This window comes from Triturus cristatus, chromosome 5_1 (genome assembly GCF_964204655.1).
Source record: "Triturus cristatus chromosome 5_1, aTriCri1.1, whole genome shotgun sequence".
NCBI lineage: Eukaryota > Metazoa > Chordata > Amphibia > Caudata > Salamandridae > Triturus > Triturus cristatus.
The window spans coordinates 494304152-494324446 of record NC_140587.1 but is presented as its reverse complement, the minus strand read 5'-3'; the positions used below and the strand labels follow the sequence as shown (position 1 = coordinate 494324446).

The window sequence follows — 20295 nt, the reverse complement described above, 5'->3', positions numbered from 1 at the left end:
ACAAACTTCTAGCTCCACAGAAGGCTCCACTTTGGTAGACCTGACTGGGACGGAATCCTCTCCGAATGCCACAGCTGCACAAGCAGTCACTTACTTTCCTCCCGTGTGCATGTGTGCTGCACTGTACAGCACACATGCAGGGTGGGAAAAGTTTTAAGGTTAGTCTAAGTATAGTATTTGGTAGTGAAAGGGTACCCTTCCAGTACAAAACCTATGCTAGTCTCACGTAGACATCCTTGCTCTATGGTGCAAAGGTGTGTACGTGAAGCACGGCAGCACATTTCTTCACCGGTGCTAGGAAGAGGGGAGGTGAGTGCCATATTTCTGTAAATATGGTGCTCTCCTGCTCTCTCCTTTTCACACAGCACAGCATTTGCGGGTTGCTGCACTGCACTGCGCTGCGTGATAAATAAGTAAATCTGGGCCGTGGAATATTGTCATCATTATTGGAATCCACTATTCCGGCAGCTGACAGAACCATTTTACACTACAGCCAGAAGCGTTTTAAAAGGTATCTCCCCAAATTAATTCCACATCCCATATCAAGAAAATTAGTATAAAATTAGGGCCCAAGGTGCCCCACTTTGTTCTATTTCCATGTTATACTTGACTAAGGAACAATGTAGCACACATGTAAAGTGGATAAAACATGGTGAAATGAAAACAGTTCTCATTACGCCAGCCTCAAGGAAGTGCAGCATTTTGGCACAAAGGCCATGTCTACAGTTCTTTGTAGATAGAGATTTGCATCAAAACCCATAGGTGGTCCATATAACATCCATGGAATGGCCCCTTGATGCAAAGTAGCGGACTGCTCAGCTTTGCATTTTATGTTACTATCTAATGCAAATTGCATTAGATTGATAATCCCACTACAAGATTTTGCGTTTGGATCGCACTGAAAAGGTAGCACAAACCCAGCGCTAAGTGTTGCAAATCAGGGACCAGGTGTAGTGAAAGTGGTATTTTAGCTGGATTGGGAGGCAGCACTAGGAAAGCAACAAAGGACTAGAACTTGGAAACAGGCTTCTAGTCGGCGCTACAGAAGAAAGGTTTTTCAGCCACTGCACCTCCTGAAAACAAAGATGTATTCTAAGTGACATGAGAAAAGGACTGCCACTCCCTTCGGGTTTGCCCGAACAGTAACAGAGCACGAAAGCCTTTTCATCCCAGACGCTGGTCTGCCTTTCCCCGCTCCCAGCGTCTGTCCTTGACTGAAGTGTAGTTGTTGTTTAGAATGCAGGGCGTGCAGTGGTCTTTTTTCTATGTCCACTGGGAGCATGGCAGAATTGTTTCATCAGTGTATTTTGCTCACGGTTTCGCAGAACCCAGCAGTGGAAGATTCTGAAACTTATCTTGAAGATCACTGAAGCCTTAAATTAAATGTCACGAGGAAACCAGAAAGTTGATGAAACTTAGAACTCCGCTCAGGGAATATCATTCGGATCTTTTGCAATACAAGAAAAGGGAAGGCTTTGCTCCCAGCAGCTTGAAGTGTATTCGGCGCTCGCCGGCGGCATCGACATTCACCACAGCATCCTTGATTTAAAAAAAAAAAAAAATCCTAAATTGCTAGCAAGCCATCAAAAAGATGGCACAACATGATTCCTATGGTAGGATAGCCTTAAGCCACTAAAAGTATAATCCTCTACACACAGGGAGGCTGGTGCACACACAGATAGATAGCTCCTATATGTACAATTCTATATTCAATGACCAAACTACGGTTAAAGGAATGTTAGGATCCAGTAAATTCACCTGTTTTATTAAGTTGTGCAACCTTCAATCCAGCTAATCCCATGCGCACTGCTCTTGACCTCATCTCAGACATTATAGGTAACATCACAAGAGAATATACCATTGGCATCTCAGAAATCAACAACAAATATTTTATGTTTTTACTTGTATTATACCGCTGACCTCACCATTGCAGACCATTTTGCAGCAGCAATAGTTAAGAAATAATGAGTCATGAAATATGAACATCTTACATCAAGAGAAGAGGGAGAGAGACAAAGTTATCAAAGCATAATAAGAATCAGCCAAGACTAAAGTGGTTACCAGTCATAGCAGAGGTAGCAAGTTCAGTAGCACCGGGCCCCTCTAGGGAGCTGGTGTACCAATGGAGCCATAGTTGGGTTGTGGAGCAAGCCAGTGGACGAGTATGCAATTTATCCTGCTTGCGCCAGGGCTCACAGTACCCATTGCTACACCACTACTTATTGTATGCTGTGAGGGTGATCAGTGGCTACCTGTAATATATTAGGACCGTGTGTACTACGTTTTACTGTTATATTACTTTTATGTATATTTGTAAAGCGCACTATCATCCTCGAGAGTATCCTGGCGCTTAGCAGGTGTGTGTGCCTAGACCTGCATATGGTAAGTTGGTTGGTTAATTGGAAAGTCAGGTCTTCAGCTTCTTGAGGAATTCGAGAAGAGAGGAGGTGGCTCTGATGTGGATTGAGAGGTCATTACACACTTTAGAATTGATGTAAGAGAATGCCTGTCTTCCTGTTCTGGTTCTGTGTATGTGTGGGATGTGTGCGAGGAGTCTTACAGAGCGGAGGTGTCTGGGTGGTTGGTGGAAGGAGATGAGGCTGTGGCAGTAGGTAGGGCCTAATTTGTGCAGAGTCTTGAATGTGTATGTGAAGAGTTTGAAATGAGTGTGTATCAAGAGCCAGTGGAGCTCCATGAGTAGTGCTGTGATGTGATTTCTGTGTGGGAGGTTGAGGATAAGTCTGGCTACCACATTCTGGATAACATGTAGTCTTCTAGTGAGTTGCTTGGTGATACCGGGGTAGAGGGTATTCTCAGAGTCCAACCTGCAGTTGACCAGATTGTCAATTTTTCTACTGTTGCTTGGGAGCCATTTTAGGATTTTCCTCAGCATCTTCAGTGTGTGGTAGCGAGATGCAGCCTTATCTTTTGCAGTCATGTCCACTTTGCTGTCATGTTGATTCAGAGGTTCCTGTGTGGTTGCTGAGCATAGGTCAGAGATCGTCCAGCCCCCAGTTGGAGTCCCATGGTTAGGTGTTCTTGCCGAACATCACAAATTCTGTTTTGACAGTATAAAGACAGTTGGCTTTCATCCAGTTAGCAACTTCGGACATGCAGGTGGTGAACTTGTTTCATGTATTAAGGGTCTTGTCCAAGAGGTACAGTAGACATTGTATGGCGTCTGCATAAGAGAGGATGTTGATGTGTGTGTGGATGACGTTGGCCAGAGGGATCATGTGTGCATTGTTGAGAGTGGGTCTGAGCAATCAACCTTGAAGCACTCCATAGAGGAGTTTGTGGACTTCGGATGAGTAAGGTGCCAACTGACAGCTTGGGTTCTATCTGTTAAGACTGAGCAGATCCAGCAGCGAGCAATGGACAGAAGTGGTATTCACAGGGCTTTCAGCATTTAAATTAATAAGAGGAAGGAAAGCTCGATCAAAGTTGTATCAAGGATGGTTACCCATTCCTATGAGTGTGACCTGGGCTTTGGGAAGGTCAGAAAAAAAATAAACAAACCAGAAGAATAAAAAAACAGGGGGTTAAACACAGCAAGTTAAAGGTTGTATAGGTGGTTACAATTAAGAAATCAGGCATAATTCCCAAGTTAGTTAGTTCTTACTTGGAACCTAAATGCATTAACCAAGTGTTAAATTATACAGTCTGATTTGAAGATGGTAAGGTGTGGAATTTAAAGAGTGTAGCTGCATGCCTTGAACAATGCAGTGCTGAAATGCCAGCGAAACAAAATGGTAGGCTATACAATCTGGAAGAAGATATCCTAACTACAGAGCACCAAGAGATTGTTGTTAACAATAAAATAACACAGAAGCGTAGACAAATGGAAGATCAGTCAAGGGGTGGTGAAGAAAACCTGGGACAAGAAGATAGAATTGATTTAAATTCCATTCCTGTGCCTTCCACTGAGAAAAGACTTGAAGACAAAAAACATTAATTAATGCATCCCATGAAGTTAGGTGATTAACTTTGTGATTAAACAATTGAACTAGATTGCATACTTTAAAAACATATTTTTTAACCCATAGGCTATTAGGTGAATTTCACTATTTAAAATGTATCAATGTAATGATTGTAATTTTTCAATGCGATGCATGTAAGGGTTTTTATTTGTGTTTAAATGGGGGGGGGGGGGAAGACGCGTAGAGGTGATGTAATGGAAGTGATGACATCAGAAGAACATGGAATATTGAAGATAGAATGTGATAAATGACAGTTGGAGGAATCAGTTGCTTGGAAGATGCACAGAGCCTGGTCACATACTAAAGTAGCTTAATTAACTTCCATTTGAGTAGCGTGTTACTAAACCTTCCTTTTCAGAGACTGGGTATAAGCGGAGATGTGCATCCATGATTGGAAGAGCGTATGGGTGGACAGGGCCGGCTTTAGCACTGGTGGCGCCCTGTGCGACAATGTTTGTTGGCGCCCACCATGGGTGCCCCCCACAGATTCCCTCACTACCACCCTTTAATAGTGCCTCCTCAAGTCTCCATAACCACTCTCTCTCAGGTATATTTAATTAGTTATATAGTGCCACCTATACCAGTGTAGGGTGTCAGGGCACTTAACATCACACACACACATACATTACACATAGACAATCAATGATATGTGTGTGAATCAGTGTATAGGAAATGTTGCATAAGCCAGAAGACTACAAGGTGAGTCACATGTCATCCACACTGGTAGACAGTATTGTTTAAGTGTGCTTGGTCTGGAGAGGCACAGACTCAGAATTTAAAACATAACCCCAGGGTTGGAGGTTACATTTAATAATTAGGATTTTTGTTTTTACCAAAATGAACCCTTTTTGAAACATTAGACTAATGAAAGACGCAGGAAAACATCATAATGCTCTAAACTATACCTTGACCGTTTGCATGCAGCTCTTGAATGACAGTTATTAGCTCACTGTTCCATGTTAGGATTTTAACATCTACACTGCTAGTAACCAAAGGATCTCTCTGACAAAAGCACTGACCTATTTAAACTATCTGCACTTTGTGATTGGCATGGTACACATTCTTTGCAGCAGGCACATTAACACTCTGTGCTACCATAAAATGAGATAAAACTTCCACAAGACAAAACTCCTTCTCTCTCCAGGAAGAACATTAATCACCGGAGTTACCCTGACATGTTTATAGTTGTATGAAAATTGCAGGAGGCGAGCAGCAACGGGTGCTTTTTGAACCATAAAATCCTTCCAAACACGGCGCCCCCTCGAAGAGTCAGCACACGGTGCGGTGGCACCGGTCGCACCGCCCTAAAGCCGGCCCTGTGGGTGGAGCAAGACCTTGAGCACTGGCATGCATGAGATTCTCAAGGAGTAGGAGAGCACACAATATATGGAGTTGCACAGTGGATAGGCATGGATGTGTCAATTAGAGTGTTAGAGATACAAATTTGCACAGTTTTCCTTAGAATTCCAGCAGGTTAGGCGATAGGGTAATAGCCGGCACATTACATTACTATACCGTTGTCCTCTAAGTGTAGTTTGCATTACATGTTTTGGCCCAAATTACCTCTTTGATTCCCTCCAGGCATAGCTTTACTGCGGTCTTCCATTTCGTTAATGTTCAGCAATGCCCGCTCGTGTTCATTTTTGCATGTTTTAACAAAATTCACATCAGATTTTTAAACACAGCTTTTTTTAATCACCCCATTCCTCTAATAATTCAGGACTTGCATCTGAGTAGTTTGGCATAATCCACATACGTTTTAAAAACAATCGCATTAAAACCACCCCGTTATTTCATCATCTTGAACTGTGGCACGAGGACACCAATACAACACAAGGGGGTGAGAGGCCAGCACGTGACACTCACACAGTGTTTGAATGGGCAGATGCATTTGTGAATTGCTTGGGAGTCTAAAGAAGAGTGCAGCCCTCAACCCTGTCTCGCCGATTACGCTACTTTTTTAACTGCAGGAAAGCAGAAATGGACACACCAGATTTGATAAAAAGGAAATTAATAAAAGACGGAACATAATTGCACGAAAAAGTAAATGGAAGCAGAGTCCCCCGAGGGTGCTTAATTTGTGCCGGTGCTTTCCGGTGCTTAGCACCGGCACTTAATTATCAGGGCCGGGTCTATGCATCTGCTGCACACGTCACACATTGCTGTTTTTTAAAATTTACCGTAAGGCTGTACTCGGTGCATGCAGACTGAGCAGCGTGTTCACTGTGAGCCACGGCGCGGTTAACAGTGTCTGGTTGCGCCCTTGCGGGTGTGTGAGACACTTCTTAATCACCTCGCCTGCCCTGAGGCTGAGCCCAAGTCCAATTCATAAATTATATATGTTGATCGTGGCGGCCGCGCGCTGCGGCACTTCGTTCAATCACAGTGCAGTATTGACCGTTGCAGTGTTGCCACTTGCAGTGACACTTATTTATTTGGGCGGGCGCCGAGCTGGATTTTGGTTCCGATGTGGGGGAGGGGCTGTGCGCGCAGAGCGCGCAGATTTTTTTCACATGGCCACGCCCGCCCCCAGCATAACCACCGCAGCTCACACTGCCCACCACGAGTCATCACCGTTGTTCAAAACAGGCGACCTCCGAACACATTGAGAGAAGGAACGCCTGTGCAGGCATCGATCAGGCAGTAGAACAGTGCAGTACCGTATGGTAGCAAGCAGCGCCAGGCCTCGGCGGCCGCCTAATCATACAATCAGTTATTCACTGAGCAAAGGCAGTGCAGCCAGTGCGTGTCCCTGCCGGCCGGCTCACCACGATAAAGGTAAGAAGTTAAAACTTTACTAAACCTCTTGGAAATCAGGGTTCGAGCTTCGAGGTCGCGTCCACATCATGTGATTCTGGGCAAATCACTTACTTTCCCCGTGCCTTAATGTGTAATGTAAATACGTCGCTATGTAAAGCGCTCCAATACCTTCGGGTCAAGTTCGCGCTATAATATTTGCAACAACAAAAAAAAATAAAACATGATAAATGTTTCCCACGGAATCTGATCGGCTCACCAGCTCTGTAAATCTTCCTCATCCTCCAAAAACAAGGTCCCTTCTGTTGACATCCACGACCCACCCCCGCCAAAAGCCCCTGATTTCACCCTCCTTTGAGACTCAGTAGTGTGACTGGTACGAAGAGTCACTGAGCCCGGGACACCTGCATTTTTATAATTTCGAAGACAAATACGGGCACCGAGCATGCACCCAGCGGTCGAAGTGGGCGGGATCGTCAGGGCACGGCGTGCCCCTACTTCTTTAATTGATTAGGTTCCGTTTCCCTGCTTTTTCATTTTAAAGATGCGTCCCAGGATGCCAGAAATCATCAAGGCCTATAGATAATGCTTGGCGTTCGGGGAGGGGCGAGCAGAGAAGGAAATGGACTCTGTCTTTTCTTTCTGGCCCAGAGAATACTATGACAGTGTCCACTTCTGCTCTGCCACTGGCAGCTGCCCCCCCTTCTTCCTCTTCTTCCCTCTGTTTCTGTCTCGCTCCACCTCACTCACTGAAAACCGTGACTTCAAGAAACTGGTATTACCCTGTCTTTCCTCCTTTCGTTTATTTGTTCCCTTTTGAAATGGGTCCAAAGAAAGAAAAAACTCTTCTGCTGGAAACGTGGTCTTTTTCTGAAATTTTCAATTTCAAAGTGCAGCCTCGAGATGGAGAGAAATAAAACATTCAAAATATCAAAAATAAATAACCACAGCAACACAGAGCGGTCGCAAAGTGGCCAGAGTGATTTTCTTCACACCCAAACACATTAGCGCCACTTTACAGTGTTTGCCGGTCTGGGCCCTGTAGTCATGTCCATAACTTGTCAGGCAAAAGCATTAACGCTCATTGTTCAGAAATGTGTGAAGGTAACCATGTTGTTCCTCCTTATACGCACCTGCTTTACTTAATCTAGCTGCCTGCCTATGAGTGTTTGCGTTTTCCATGATGATATTATTTTCTTTTTAGGCAGTATATTGCTCTTGTCTAGTACGTAATTTGAATTGAGTCACATTCAGGTGTTTATAGCGGGCACAATTGGGTTGTAGCTGAAGGCAGTGCGAGTTTTGCTCAGTGGGGCGGTATGGTGTTCAGTGGGGGAGAGGATGTGGCACCATAGTCAGAGCTGCCGAATTTGGAACTGGGGAACCAGGTTCAGCCTTCATGACCAGACCACTCTACTTTGGGATCCCATTCCCATGCTAGACCTTAGAAGGCCCCGCAAGACCTTAGAAGCCCTGGTGTCCTAGCACCAGCAGGTGGACCCTAGCGGTGGCAGGTGTGGGTTAGTCTTGAGGGCCTGTCCACCACAATCCACACTGGTATTAATGGGACTGTACATTTAAATGATATTTTATTATTATGACATTTTTACAGGCTAACAGTCTCTGCAAATATTTTTCCTTATTAGTACCAGTATTACATACAAATGCAGCAGTGAGAAAGGTGACCAATCAACCTTTGCAAAGGGCCCTCCACATCAGCACGTCACATTTTTTAGTAACTTTTGATCCGTTTGAGCTTAAAACAATTTATTAGTTAAAATCGTCAGATTAAGCAGCAGATGATGCATTATGTGACAAATATGGCAAAGCCATAAATATGTGGAAAACATTTGCAAACTAGGATATTTTGCCATTCATGTTTGAATTGCTCTTGTGGAAAAAAGGAGAAGTGCTGATGACAGAAACTCAATTGCTCAGAGACAAATGGCTTGTGATTCCACTTTTCAGTGTATTTGGGATGTTATGTGATTGGAAACATATTCCACTTTGTGAATGTATTTTAATATCAATAACTCATATTAAACCAAATAAATATGTGTATCCATTGGTTGAATTAAATAACGTAATAAGCTGTAACCGGTTAGTGAAATGGGAAACAAATACAAAGAATTGGTATATTTTGCTCTTTCGGCCACATCTGATCCAATCCTGGGTTATTCCCACCCTCTGATTCCCCGCCCACAGTTCCCCACTTTTTCCCCCCCACTTCGACCACTGGCATCACCACAGCCCTGGGGTACAGTCAGCAATGGGATCAATGCACCAGCCCCTCTGTGCTAAGAAACGTTACTCTAGACCTGGGGACCCACCCAGCAATGGGAAGCAGCAGCCCCTCTAGAGCATTCATAGAGGCAATGGAGGGATGGTCAGCAATGGAGTGAAGGCACTAACGTCTTACAGCAGCAACAAACATTACTATACTCCTGGGTGAATAGTCAGCAGTGGAGTACCGCAGCCCATCTATGGCAGCAGTGCTGCAAGCATTGTGAATTATTAGAATCTTGTTTAAAAAGATTTGGGGTGTGACTTTCAGATTTTTCGACAATCACGCTGGCATATCCAGTTAAAATACATCCTATGACAAAGGCGTGGGGTTAAGGGCAGTGGAGGGGGAGAGTAGTATAGCTCCAGGGAGTACGTTATAATAAGTCCAATTGTTTATCATCTTTTTTAAATGTTTCTCTAATAGTAATCGCTTTAATGGAATACTAACTCTATTTATGAATCCCAAACCCCTTCGGCCACCGGAAGTGACAAAGTGACTCAATCAAGTGCATTTCAGGATTTTATTCAGCTTATCTGTTTTGACTCGTGTTTTCACAACATTTTGGTTTATTTCTTCACATAAGCTGTAAAAGTTGTATCTTTGATGTCATAGACTCAGTCACTGCATAGACTCTATTAAAAAGGGCATACCCTACCCCAGTATTGTCCTTTTACCCAAATCAGCACATAGAGCACTGGAATTGTCCCTTTTCAATGCATTAGTGATTTCCGATAATTTATTCCAAATTTGTGCTTTAAATGCACTTTTGATTGAATCTTTTTCAAAATGTTCTCAGGGCAGGGAAACCTCCTATCAAAACTTTATTATGAGGAAGGCTCCCTTGCTGAAATTCATCTGACTTTTCGCAGTGCCAGTTGAGGATGTGGGTGGAGCTAATACAGAAAGTGGGTGGAGCCGGTGGACAAAGTGGGTGGAGCCAGAGAAATGGGTGTGGCCTCCGACAAAGATTGGAGCACCTGCACTTCATATTTTACAAATTAAGCACTGGCTGAGACCGGTCTTTAAGCTGATAGGTGTCTTACCTGGCGAGGATGTTTGAGGGACAATCCTCCAATCCCGTCTGTGCAGCTGTTGTGTCCTGCGCGCATCGCTCTCCGATGTCGCTGCTCGCAGCTGCAGGATCGCAATTGTAGAAGCAGTGGGCGCTGCCCATTGATAGGAGTACAGCAATGTGGTCGCAGCAGCTTTGGTACTCTGTTCCAGCTGGGACACACTGGAGGCACACCATGGCCTCCATTATCCAATGCGAACAGAAGCGGGCGGCACTCAAAAGCTTCCTTTATTCCAGACACTTACGAAAAGATGTACAACCTCTGAAGCGTGTCAACCAACTGATCATGTGCAGGGCTAGTCAGTCCGTCTTTGTTGGCTGTGTTTTTTTCACAGCTATTCCAACATGTATATCTGCGGCATTCTGGGATATGTAGTTTTTGGCAAGAAGAAAAAAGTTCGAATTGTTGTGAATACAGTGATTTATATAGTCTCTTACGGAAATGAGAGTCAAGGGCCTCTTCTCGACCCCATACCTTTTTTAAATTAATTTATTAATTACGAGTTCTCTAGTGGGATTTTGGTGATTGCAGTTTTTGTGCGACGATGTCCATGGCGAAGTGATTTACATGTGCATTTGTTGTATAAACTGCACCCCAGCTTTGTCTGGAACCTACAACGTAGCTGCATTAAACACCAACATGGCCGCAAATGCGTGACTACAGAACCCACAATACCTCATGCTTACTATGACAAAGATAGAAAAAAATGGGATAGAGACCCAGAGTTCTCATACTAAAACCGAAACAAATAACATAGACAGGGCTGTAGTTGATACAACAAATGGACATGTAAATCACTCCATCATAGACATCTTTGTCATCTGCTACAACACAAATCAAGCAATCTTAAATGACAGGGTATGTATTAGAAGTAGGTGGGGCAAATATATTTTTCATTCTTGCTTACAAAATGTGGGAGGCTGGGCAGAGGGCCTTTACACACACACACTCACACACAAATCTCCGCTACCAGAATGAGATTTCTGGAAATTTAGAAATCAAAACTTGAATAAAAATTGAAAACAGCGCCTCGGTCAGTTGATGAAGCCACAACAGATGTGAAAATACTACAGGCCCAATTCACGATGCCACTTGCACATGTAAAACTGTATTATGAGCTCAGATGGCAGGATTTGTGGCTGCAAATGTGACTTTACAGTTGCAAATCCATGACAGCGCAGTATTATGTGAAAGTGAGTATTTCAAGGAATGGTCAGCCTCAAAAGATCAAGTATTTGCAGAACAGCTTCAAGCATGGGGGTGCAATCAATCAATCAATCAATCAATCAGGGGTTTTGTCGAGCACACTACTCGCCAGTGAGGGTCTCAAGGCGCTGGGGGAGGGGTGGGGAAGGCAGCTCCATTGGGGTCAATCGAAGAGCCAGGTCTTGAGGTCCATTCTGAATTAGTGCGAACTGTGAGTAGCCAGGCCCTGTGCTCAGTGTGATTATATTGCCTTTTTAGCCCCTGATCCAAAAGCCTCTAGGAATCGTTATTATTATGGCGTAGTCCTTTTTGGCAACCCTAAATATTAAAGCGTGCAACAAAAAAATTATGTTTAGCCCGCAGCCATGGGCTTGCATCCAAAAATAGACTTTTTTTAACTGTGTGCTGGCTACCATCAAGGCAGACACCCTTGCACTAGTACAAGGCTGCCTGCGTTACAGATTGTTTTTGTGCAGGAAGGGAATCCTTCCTGCACAAAAACAAACCAAACAGGCCTATTTCTCTCTCCATATGTGCTGCAGCTCATTTGGAAACAGGAAAAAATAAGGATAAATACATATATTTCTCCTTGTTATGCATCACTTGCGAAAGTGCAGCATTTTGACGCATTGCCAGATTTACTAACTTTAGTACATCTGAGAATGCGCCAAAGTCCAATGGTGGATGCATTGAAACGGTCATGCTCTGCCCAAGTTGAAATGTAACATAATGCAGAGCAAGCTGCTGCTGCGTGTTACATTTCTTTATAAAGTCACACAAAGCAGCGTAAATCACCCTTTGCTTGGCTTTGTTACTATTACTTAAAGCCTTTGCATGGTTCTTGCGTCGCCACGTGCACCACAAGGACAATGCAAAGGCTTCTGTAATAGTAGAAGGAATGTCTGACAGAATATCGACGGACAGAAAATCGATCTACAAAATGTCGACACAAAAATATCGATGTCAAAAATATCGAAGTCCTATCTACATAATGGTAAGTACAAAAATATCGGAAAAAAATATAGTTGTCAAAAAAATCGATGTTAAAAATATCGTTTTTTAAAATGTTTTAATAAAGTAAAATTTAGTAAATAATACATATAAATAAAAGAAACATAGTTAAAAATATATTAAAACATGTTTAAAAAATATTAACTAATACATATAGGTGCCGATTCCGATCATGTAAAACCCGGGTACGAATGGTCGTACATAGCGTATTCTCCATACGACTCGTACCCGGGAAATCCTCCTTACAAAGCAGCAAGTACGATTCGTACAAAAATACCATTTCCGTACGATTCGTAAAAACCTACGTGCGGCTAAAAAATACCCACAATTCCGATCCGGGACATCGCGTACGAGTCAGACAGCGGTCTACTGACCAGCAAGTACGATTCGTGCCTACGTCACTCCGCACGGATAATTTTTTACGGAAGCCAAAAACTCCCGGGAAATTGAGGACGACGCGAAGAAGGAGCAGCGGTACGCGACGGACAGCCATGGACCCCATCCTACGTGTCATCCCGGCCCTCCTAGCCTACGACCTGGTGCACCGAAACCGCCGCGCACGCCGCAGAAGGTCAGCACAACACCCAGGGGCAAAGGGGGGGCGAGGGGCAGGAAACATAACCTCTACCAAATTTTAAAAATACCATATACTGTCCATACATTACCTCCAGAGTCTGGTCACTTCGGAGGGCGTGTCCACCAATCCCCGCGTACGCGTACCCGTCACCACTACAATGGTGGTACGGGCCGTAACCACGCCCTCAAAGCGTGGGTACGGCCCGTAGCACCATTGTAGTGGTGATGTAGGGGTACGCGTGGTACGGGCTGTACACACGCTCTGAGGGCGTGGGTACGGCGCGTACACCTACATCACCTCTACAATGGTGGTACGGCCCATACCCACGCTTTGAGGGCGTGGGTACGGGCCGTACCACCATTGTAGTGGTGATGTAGGGGTACGCGTGGTACGGGCCGTACACACGCTCAGAGGGCGTGGGTACGGCCCATACCACCATTGTAGTGGTGATGTAGGGGTACGCGTGGTACAGGCCATACCCAACCTATGAATGTGGGGGTACGGACCGCATCACCCGTACCCCTAGGGCACCAGTACATTTGTGATACAAGGCATACACACGCCACGAATGTTGGCTTAGGGCCTGGTGCAGCATATAACCAGTATATTGGGGTGTGTTCATGGCCAGGACAGCAGTGTACAGCACCAAGGGTGCATGTCTGCCTAGGAGTCCCAGCAGTGGACAAAGACATGTGAGGGGTCTGTGCCTACCACTCCCAGCAGTGGACAGAGACATGTGAGGGGTGGGTGCAGAGGAATACCAGCAGTGGAGAGAGACATGTGAGGGGTGGGTGCAGAGGAATACCAGCAGTGGACTGAGACATGTGAGGGGTGGGTGCCTATCCCTCCCAGCAGTGGACAAAGACATGTGAGGTGTGGGTGCCTATCACTCCCAGCAGTGGACAGAGACATGTGAGGGGTGGGTGCAGAGGAATACCAGCAGTGGACAGAGACATGTGAGGGGTGGGTGCAGAGGAATACCAGCAGTGGACAGAGACATGTGAGGGGTGGGTGCCTATCACTCCCAGCAGTGGACAGAGACATGTGAGGGGTGGGTGCAGAGGAATACCAGCAGTGGACAGAGACATGTGAGGGGTGGGTGCAAAGGAATACCAGCAGTGGACAGAGACATGTGAGGGGTGGGTGCCTATCACTCCCAGCAGTGGACAGAGACATGTGAGGGGTGGGTGCCTATCACTCCCAGCAGTGGACAGAGACATGTGAGGGGTGGGTGCATATCACTCCCAGCAGTGGACAGAGACATGGGGGTGGGTGCCTATCACTCCCAGCAGTGGACAGAGACATGTGAGGGGTGGGTGCCTATCACTCCCAGCAGTGGACAGAGACATGTGAGGGGTGGGTGCCTATCACTCCCAGCAGTGGACAGAGACATGTGAGTGGTGGGTGCCTATCACTCCCAGCAGTGGACAGAGACATGTGAGGGGTGGGTGCCTATCACTCCGAGCAGTGGACAGAGACATGTGAGGGGTGGGTGCTTATCTCTCCCAGCAGTGGACAGAGGGGGAACAACCTTTACAACGCAACTTTTACAACGCACTACACTTACAACGCATTTTTTACAACGCAAAATCCATTACAACGCACTACACTTACAACGCATGACACTACAACGCATTTTTAAAAACTACCTTTACAACGCATTCCATTACAACGCCTACCATTACAACGCATAATATTACACTACACTATCCAACACTTACCCTACTGTTGCACCCCCTGGAGTTAGAATAGTAATTTTTACCCCTATACTATCCAACACTTACCCTACTGTTGCACCCCCTGGAGTTAGAATAGCAATTTTTACCCCTATACTATCCAACACTTACCCTACTGTTGCACCCCCTGGAGTTAGAAAAGTAATTTTTACCCCTATACTATCTAATACTTACCTTAAATGCAATTTAATATTATGCGTTGTAATGGTATGCGTTGTAAAGGTAGTTTTTAAAAATGCGTTGTAGTGTCATGCGTTGTAATGGATTTTGCGTTGTAAAAAATGCGTTGTAAGTGCATGCGTTGTAAAAGTGTGCGTTGTAACGACATACATCCTGGACAGAGACATGGGGGTGTGTACATCATGATCAGATGACCACAACTCCATGGGTGTATGTACGCATCTCTAATGTTCTACTATGTTGATAGTGCCATAACAACACATCACTGACAGCAGTGTCCCACTCCCATGAGGATGGATGTCTTTCCCCCACTGCATGACACACCACATGTGGGTGTGAGAACAAATGACACATGCATACCCACCCCTGGCGGATGCAGCACAATACACACACAGAGATCATGCCACAAGACTGTATAGTCATGTCAATGCCTACTAAACTAAGAGAGCCAAAGGGAGCACACACTGTCACGCACATCCCAGGACTGATAGGAATGTACAGGTGCTGGGACAGCCACCAAGATGTTGCCTCTCATGGAAGGAATAGGGTGGAGTTCCCACAGATACAATGCCCACAATTGTCAGTCAGGTGCCCAAATACCCTGCAGAATAAGTACCAATTGTGTGCTAGGCTGGGATAACACACATGCATAGTGCGGAAAATGGTGAATTTCGCCATTAAAGCATTACAACATACTCAATACACAAGTACAGTGACTAGCAAGGATGGCACAGACGATGCAGCCGGAGACATTGCTGAGCAGGCATGGCCATAGTTGAAGGGATCCGTCACCAACAAAGGAAATGTAGACAGAGGTCAGCACAACAATTGTGCAACTCCCTGCAGGGAAGATGTCAGGTGCCACAGAGGAAGGAACACTCCTTGGGACAATGTCTCTGAACACAAATAGCACACACAACCAAAGATTCTTCGCAGAGACCTTGTGATGGCACGCAGATACCATGGTCCACCCCATGAGCATCAGACTACAACATTACCGTGAAACATAACACATTACCACAACCCCAACTCCTAGAGCATCATCACCCACATCAATACCTGAAATGCAATAGTGTTCATAGTGAAAAGAAAATGCTTTATTCAGCATTAAAATTAAAATCATAAAAGGACACTATTTACAAAGGCACATGGCCAGTCCAGATCAGAAGTCCTTGGGGGGGACACATGGCCACGCGTCTCCCCTAGCTTGCCTGCACATTAGAACCCTCAGGTTCGTCGACTGGGGGGGGGGCATCATGTGGAGAAGGACCAGACACCGCAGGGACAGGAGGTGTAAGGGTAGGTGTGGTGGGTGCAGGGATGGACGCCTCCACCACAGGGGGTGGGGCAGCGCCAAAGGTGGAGGTCAGCTCGGCGCTGCACACTGCTGCCAGGTCATCCAGCGTATCCCCTGCACCCGAAGAAAACGCAGGCTCAAAGGAGGGGGGGGTCGGAGGGATGGGGTGCAGCACTACTGGGGGAGGGGGTGGACAGGGGGGGGGGGACTCAACTCCCCTACCCGTGGAGTGCCGTTCCCGTTTGCGGGCTGGTGAGCCAGAGGGGCTGAGGCCCAGCACAGCCAAGTAGGCCTCCTTGTCAGATTGTGTTGTAGGGGAGCCGAGGGGAGTGCCATTGGAGGGACTGGGTAGTGCGGCATGCGGACTCGGAATGTGGCTGCCTGTATGCCTGTGTGCCCCAGACCCAGTGGGTGTGCCTTCATCCCCCTGAGTGTGCGTGCCAGGAGTTGTGCGCTTGCCCATACGTGTTGGTGTGCTGCCTGTGTCTGGTGGGGTGCGTGCTTGGGAATGTCTGGGTGTGCTTTGGACAGGCATGGGAGTGGGAAGTGTGGATGGTGCAGGGGTAGGGGGGGACGAAGCGCTGCAGGAGACTCACTGCTGCCGTCAGTGAAGAGTCCATGGACCTCAGCAACATCCGTTGGTCAGACATCGCTGATGACATGCCCTCCATGTACGACACCATCTGTGTCATCGGTCTGGTGTGGCCATGGAGGACATTCAGCATCGATGTCTGGCCAACCTGCAACTGCCGCAGAATGTCCACAGACTCTGCACTGAGGGCAGCAGGGGGGACAGGGGCAGGGGGTGCAGTGCCTGGCATGAAGGAGACACGGTGTTGCCTTGCACGGACAGAAGGGACCGGAGCAACTGGGAGGGCGGTGAAGGGAATGGAGGGGGCGGTGACAGATGTAGTGCTGCTGCCAGGTGTTGTAGCAGCCTCCGCCCCCTCGAAGAGTTCAGCCTCGGACCCGTCAGCGTCGTAGTCAGTGTTGCCACTAGACAGGTCCTCCGCCTGACTACCCTCGCCCTCCGTGCCACTTGCTCCCGCAGACTCGCCAGCAGTGGTGGCACCGGTGCTGGATCCGTCCTCCAGGTCCATGCAGGTGTCTCCCTCAGTGTCCTCCGATGATGCTGTGGGCAAGGGGAAGATACCAAAAATAATCAGTCACCTGTATACATCTGACACATGAGTCCAAACTAAAAATGTCACAGTGCAGATCAGGAAATGCATCATGAGTAACATCTAGAATACTCCGCACATATGTAACCCTGCACTCCCCAGTTGGTTGACCCACCATGCCACTTGGAAACAATGGAGATTATGACACAACAGCAAATAACGTGATATCAAATTAGACTGAGAAGCTAGTGTCTGGGAACAGTTGAGCACAGCAAGACTATGAAGGCATGCCACCTCTTGTTCACTGTGAACGAAACAGTATTGGTGCACCCAAGGCCAAATAACAGACCTCAATGCTGAAGGTGTCCCCACACTCAGAGACCTGTGAGTACTTTTGAAACCCAAATGAAAAACAGTGCAATCCCTTGGGACTCACAACATTTTACACAATGTACATGTTTAGAATGTGTGAATGTGCCACTTTGTGAACAGAACACACATGTGCCTGTATAACAGAAGTCACACAAGGAGGTGCACACAAAACTACATTTACACAGTCATTGTATGAGCTGCCAGCCGAATTCAAATAAGCCACTGTGAAGAAGAAATGGGGTATCAGTAAGAACATATACATGGCACCACGGTGGTCTGGATGACTTGACACTCGTAAGTTGGTATCAGCAACAACCAAGGACTTACCCAAATGTAAACACACTGTGGGAACATGGATATGTATAATCAGAAAACAAGTGGTAATCGAACTGTGCCTTTCTTTAAAATGTGCCAGCGTGTCCCCGGAAAGTGTAAAGGTACTTTCTTTTGCACTTCCTTGGGAGACATCTGTCATGCAGGCACATTATTGTCCTTCACAACAAAACATCAAAGTCAAGCATATGAAAATTTGAGACATGTTGACAAGTGTAGTGAGTGCCAAGGTACAATACTTCTTGACTAACAACTTGAATCATGTCACATGGCCATCCGTACCATGATGACACAGTTGGCAACACATCTGACCCACTGCCTGTCATGTGGAGTGGCACACAAGTCAAAACACAGGACAATGCATTACCTAATGGGCCTGCAATTGTGTCGGGATAAGGAGCACCTGCACTGAGGAGACACCCTCATGGGAACCAAGAATGTCCACACAGATGTCAGCACACACAGACCAAACTACGTAGCATCTCGAGCACACACTGGTGGCAAAAATGGATGAGCATGAACCATGTATTTGAACTTTTGACACATGCTGTAAAGCACAAACATTAAACCCTGCACAACATGACTGAGTCACTGCATGTTGAGTGTCTGTCCAGACAATTATCACACACAGGTCAGACCTGGCAAGGAGACATAAGGTTTGGACATGTAGGCCTTGCCCGCACAAACCCACCATACCTGAGACAATGTGAGTGAGACAGATCAAGAAGTTACACCTCTTAATCTGGGTTTAATAAAATGTGCATCAAGAATTCCGAAATGTACTCCACATCACCTTGTGAGGCTGCCAACACATATTTGTGACAAACAACCATCAACAGATAGTTGTACATAGACACACAGGCACTGCCCAGTGTGAGGATGCACAAGCCAAATGGGGTCAGCCTGTACACTGGGCACATGTAGCACACTTTAGATAAATACAAATGAGGCCAGGGAACAATGCCACAGAGGCCAACCTATGCTGAACACCCAGAGAATGGGCACAGTGTTGGATGACACACATGATTCCGAGGCAAGGGTGTCTTAGGGGACTGTAGTGGGCACACTGCTCCATGGTCCTGGAATGATCTGACTGTAACATGAGCTGCCATCCCGGCACTATGCATATCTCCCACTCATGCACATCATGTCTGAGGCCACAACATCGGTCATGCATGCTGCAAGGCTGTTCATTTGAAAACTCACACTCCTATGTTGAGACTCAGCATCAGTGCCAACTAATATGGACACCCAAATGACTGAACAGGACAGGGCACAGGCAAGGTGACAACACATGTCTCAGACCCCCCCCCCCCCGCACATGATGCAGAAAGCAATGTGCACTTGGATTAACTGGCAGCCTAGATGACCATGTGCAATAGTGATTACACACAGACCAGGGAACACATGTCAAGGAGGGGAAGGGAGGAAGAACAGCACCGGTTGACTTTGGGGAACAGGATATGCACTGCACATATTAACCCTCGCAGTGTATCCAGGCGACTGAGCACTTCCAAAAGCTGGTGACACACAACAAACACACATGTACCTACCCCCTTCCTGCTGCTGCAACTCCTGTAACTGCCTATCTAAGTCAGGGAAGACCACCGCCAGGACACGCTTCATCTGGTGGGTCAGGCGTCGGCGCCCGCCGTGCTTGCGTGGAGGTGAGTCCTTCAGCTGGCACAGGGCGATCCTCCGGGTCCAGCACCGGATGTCCTGCAAGCGTTTCCTCGCTTGGGCTAGGCGCCGACTGCGACCCTCCACCGATCTCACGGCCCTGACGGCCCGCTTCCAGATCTTCCCCTTCTCGTAGGCAGTTACCTGTGAGGATGACAAAATGAGAAAACATCACTACAGCTGCTCCATGTCACAGAGACACACATTTGAACATCTTTGATATGTTGAACAGGGCATAGTATGCTGGCAACAAATAGCACCTTTGTCATAGGGACATTAGCCTCTGTGGAAGCCCCAATGCACTACATGGCATTGAAAGTACACAGGTGGCATGAGGGGTGCAACACACTCCCTGATCATGGCACACACTGTGCATTACATGCAACACCAGGCTGATGGACAGCACCTCCAAGCAGTTACATGCCCCAGGCCGCTGACGCAACCTCAGCAGAGTACACAGACACACACAGGCACAAAGCAATCACCTGCCATTGGCAACAGCGGATACAAACCTCACTCTGTACATGTGCCACTTGCGTGTGGGGTGTCACAGGTGTGGTGCTAGCTCAGAAAGTCAGACACTCCGCACGGCTTACTTCTCACATCAGATGGGTGGAGCTGTTGCCTCCTCCATGCAGCTGTGGTGCAACACTCCACATAGACACTCACCCACATGACAAGGAAC

The 20295-nt window shown here is 46.6% G+C and overlaps 1 long non-coding RNA gene across 3 annotated transcripts in view; it reads left to right on the top strand.

The window, feature by feature from the left end:
* Positions 1–6506: 6506 nt before the first annotated feature.
* The window catches only part of LOC146831116 (uncharacterized), a 127787-nt gene continuing 113998 nt past the window's right edge, over positions 6507–20295 (top strand). For all 3 annotated transcript variants that reach the window (XR_014961238.1, XR_014961237.1, XR_014961236.1), the window contains exon 1: positions 6507–6758. This is a non-coding gene — a long non-coding RNA (uncharacterized LOC146831116). The remainder of the gene's footprint in view (positions 6759–20295) is intronic.